The sequence below is a fragment of the Lipophrys pholis genome (genome assembly GCF_963383615.2).
Source record: "Lipophrys pholis genome assembly, chromosome: 19".
NCBI lineage: Eukaryota > Metazoa > Chordata > Actinopteri > Blenniiformes > Blenniidae > Lipophrys > Lipophrys pholis.
In genome coordinates this window covers 19,090,374-19,094,969 of record NC_137647.1, presented here as the reverse complement: position 1 = coordinate 19,094,969, position 4,596 = coordinate 19,090,374, and positions in this window count along the sequence as shown.

Here is a 4,596-nt window from a genome sequence, read left to right as displayed (position 1 = left end):
CTTAAATCATGGTGAGGGGGAAATTAAAATGTCTTCTTCTATATCAGAGAGGTCAATTTCAAGAAATGATTGGATGATTTATGGCAATTCGAGCGAGTCGTTTAACTTGAAGGGACAACTGGACGTCTGTTTACTGAGGATCTTTTCACACGACGTTGCTGAAACACGCAATTTTTTGAAAATGACTCCAAAAGTGGAACTTTTTTTTCAATGCTTTGACTCAGTTTATGTGTAAACAGGGGGAAGATGCAACTTTTTGAAAACTCTCAGGCTGTCTTCGTGTGGACGACGGTAACGTTGCCACTGGGCCTGCACACTACAGCCATAGTAAATAGCTGTTCTACACATACGCGATCAGATGGACAATAACAACAATGGTGGCCTCCAGAGCGTCACGACTCGGTAGTTTTTAAAGTTTAGATTGGTAAGTGAGCAAGAAAAACAAACAACAGCATCCTGCATGAAATCTTCATTCTTTTCAGCGTTTCCACTGCTCCCATGGAAATGGACATCGTTTTCAAAATGCTGCCGTGTAAACGTGAAACTTTTCCCAAACGAAATTGCAGAAATTATGTTTTTTCACTTGAAACATCGTGCAAAAAGGGTCATTTAGTTTCTTTAATCCAATTTTTCCAAAATTTCTTAACATAGGTTTACTTTTCCAACAACTGCCTTACATATACTGTAACTATACAATTATATTTGGTACGAATTAATCTAAATGTTTGTACTCGGTCGAGTATCTCGTGGGAGGGGTGCCACTCAAAAGAAGGGCACGAAAGTTTCCTCCAACTGTGTAGCTTTGAAAATGGAGGTCGGAAGGTCACTGAACAAAACATGTCGGTATCCTGCGCTTGTGTTTGTCTCACACTTTAACAAGCCAGAGATGGCTCGAAAAAAAAACCCCTTTGGCTCTTTCTTAAAGGAACAATTGTGATGCTAAATTCCACTCTGGCCTACAAAAGTTCGCCGACATCTCTGCAGCGCTCTATTGGATCTCACACGGCTTCATTTTAATCTAAAACTTTCCCTATTTTGGATTTTATGGACGTCTCGAGATGCAATGAAGGCAGAGGGTTGACCTGTTTGTGACGCCGGATGAAAAGTAGAATTGAAAAGTTTTAATTCTCCGAAGGGGATCACGAAGTTTTATCAAAGTTCATGAGCCCAGCCTGTTGTTCTCATGCTGTTCGACTCTGGATGGAGCTGCCGGAGCGACGCCTCGGCCAACTCCCTTCGAAAAAGGACTTGGAGGAACGTCTTGGATGAAGCGAGCCTCTGTGTCTGACTCTTCTTGTGAAGGTCTGGAAGTAATCCACCCCCTCTTCAATCAGAGAGAGAGAGAGAGAAAAAAAAACAAAGCGTGGAGGAAAATGATGAAGCCGACGCGTCCCAAATGTGCATCACTTCCCTTCTGCAGCCCGCTCAACCCTCGGAGGCGCGATTTAAAACTCACATCTCAGGATGAAGGAGAGTTTTCAACTCGTGAAAATGTTTTAGCGGGAAATACAAAAGCATCTTGATCGAACAGCTGATAAGAAAAACGAATTGACATTCTGGGAAATGTCCAATGAATGGAAAAGACCAAAAGCTTTCTTCCACTCTTTGAGGAAAAAGAAGGAAATGAAACATAAAGAATAGACGGATCAGCGCGGGATTAATGGATCCCGAGTATGTGGACCTCCCCGGCGCTGGAGATTTGATTCTCCTCCATCCACCCAGGCCTCTTTTCATCCCTCAATCCACATTTAAACCTCCCTTCATCCCTTGATCTCATATGCTTCTTCTCCCGCCGCCTATCATCGCTCCCACTTCGCCGCAACCTGTTCCCTTACTGCGGCCCGTCGTCCTCTCAAGAAAGACATTGATTAGCCGGGGACTGACTGCACTGTCGCCGGGACGCTCACGGGGGTTCAATCAGTCAACTGTTGTCGTATATTTCTATCTCTGAAGATTAAAGAAGAGGGAGGGGTGGAGAAACGAAGAGAAGGAGTCCTGGATCTACCATCTCATACGGGGTAAATTACCTTCCTCCCACTGATACTGCAGTACTTCCAGCACACAGATGGTCCGTCGGATTGAGTCAGACTGAAACAAGATAGAGACTGGGGCACGTGGCCGGCCTGTAGCGTGATACTATCTGTACATCCTGAAGCAGAAGAAGCTCTTTCTCTCACAGTGGGAACAAGTGGACATGACACCTTGTTCGTGGTGTGACACGCTGCTCTGCCATGTTGATGGATGGTTACTGAGACCTGAGCTGGTGCAGGCTGGATGGAGCCAGAGCTGCCCAGCGCCTCTGAGGGGGAGGGTTTCCTTTGGTTACAGCGCCACACTGTGGCAGCAGCATAGATCTACAGTGTCATCTTCAGCTGTCACAGTATTGTGTTTATTTGGGGAGAATTTTGAGAAACTAAAAGGACTTATTACAATCCAGTGTGTTCATAAAAGTGGATACAATGATATTTAATTGTTTAAAAATCTAAATGTATTCACAATCGAGTAAAAATAGTCATTTCAGTCCTCATACAGTCCAGATTGACCTCAAATTGGCCAAGATGACGAAACTAAAATATAAATTTTTTAATAACCCTTAAAGTTGTAACTTTTTTTTAAGTATTCATTCATTTTGTGCGTGTCATATTTCAAACATTTTGTACAATAACATACGTAGCCAGTATGTATGTTATTGTGCACGCACACACACACACACGCACGCACGCACGCACGGACGCACGCACACACACACACACACACACACACACACACACACACACACACACACACACACACACACACACAGCTCATATACCTGATTAACATGCCTGAAAAGGGGTCAGATGAAGGAAACTTATCAAGTCTTACTCCCTTCTCCAATATTTAACAGTTATATTTCACAATGATCATTATCATAATTCTCAGCGTGTTGTAAAGCAAACGTTTCATGAAAAACAGAAGCAGTGTTCATCAATCCAGCATGCAGTTTTAACTTCACCCTCAAATTGTCACTTTGATTCTAATGTTACTCAGTGTTCAGGTTGTTTATGATATAATGATTTTTAGCCTGTTTGTGGTTTTTTTCGTCTTTCTTTTCAGTTCGCTTTTAGTTTTTAATGTATGTGAGTATGGAATGGAATGGGGCTAGTATCATTGTTTTCATTTCGTGTTTACCCTGTAAAGCATGTCGTGTTGCTTTTGTCTTGTACAAAAAGTTTGTTTGATTGATTGATTGATTGATTATCTTTCCTCTGCCCTAGCTTCTTTTTTTTTTATGAGTTATTATTAATGTCATACAGTGTGTTATTTTCTGTGCTATTTTTATTAAGTGTGTTCTAGATTTTTATTTCTATTCTCCCATCCCCCAAAAATTGTTGGTTTTGTTTTGGTGCGGAAGAGGTTGGTTAAAACATTTCACTGCACATTATATTATGTATTATTGTTGTTTGTGACAAATAAAGAACTTGATTTGATTGACTGCCGCATCAGGAATTGGCTCGGGTCTCCGGGTTAAAATCCATTGTGATCTCCAGTAAAGACATTAGAACTTTCAGAAAAGTGTTTCTTACATTTTGGAATGTCATCCCAGAGGCCAGAGAGGAGTTTGACTATCCCGCAATGAAGCATACAAAACAGATCACTTAATGAAAGTAAGACATTTCACCAGTAAATGTAGAGTTTTACATAATTTTAAGTTTGATCAAAGCCACACATCTTTACAATGTTAAAACAAGCCAAAGCCATATTTACCATTCTGTACAATCTCCCTTTTCTTCTTAACGACGGCATATAAATGTTTTCTTTTGCTGAAAAGTGTCGAATTCAGCACCCAGACTCTTCTATACTGAAGTCATGGTGTTGGAATCTAATTTATTCCAAATGGATTCATTTCAAGGCAAAGACAAACTCAACAATTCCACATGAGCGAGCAGAGGAGACGGGAGAAAGAAAAAAACTTCCCTTTAACAGGAAGAAACCTGCAGAACCAGAGCCAGAGGAGGAGACTTCCTGCTGTTCACCTTGGGTCGTCCAGCAGCTTGAACTCATACAGCAGCTTCACTAGGAGTTATAGTCTAACCTTAAAAGTAGAGATGGCGTCAGCCTCCCTGACTATAACTGGGAGCCTGTCAGTGGAAAGCTCGACCTCCCATTTCATGTTTGGAATGTAGTTTAACGTTTCGTTTGTTGAGATATGTGAAACTTTTCCACACACACCGTGTGTGTATATGGGAGCGGATGTTGTTTTAAAGCCTTTGCATCCAGTTTCTTTCGAGAGTCACAAATGGAACTTGGATTCGTTGCTGTTTATTCAAGCTGTGTTCTCCTATGAAGCCAGAAGCTTGTTCACTATTACAGAACACGGGTGCCTGCGTCTTCCAGAATGAATTTAAACCTTCGTGTGATCTGATCACAGGACACTTCTTCATTTTTCCTCAATCTTTTTAAATAGAAGAAAGTTCTATGCTGGGATTATGTTCACATGTGGATTGTACTTACGTTCACAAACACCAATTTCTAAAACTGTTCCTGAGCCCATGTCCCTCGAAAATGCTTTTTTTTTATCTTTTCTTCTTACCATTGATGCCATTTAATTGTTGC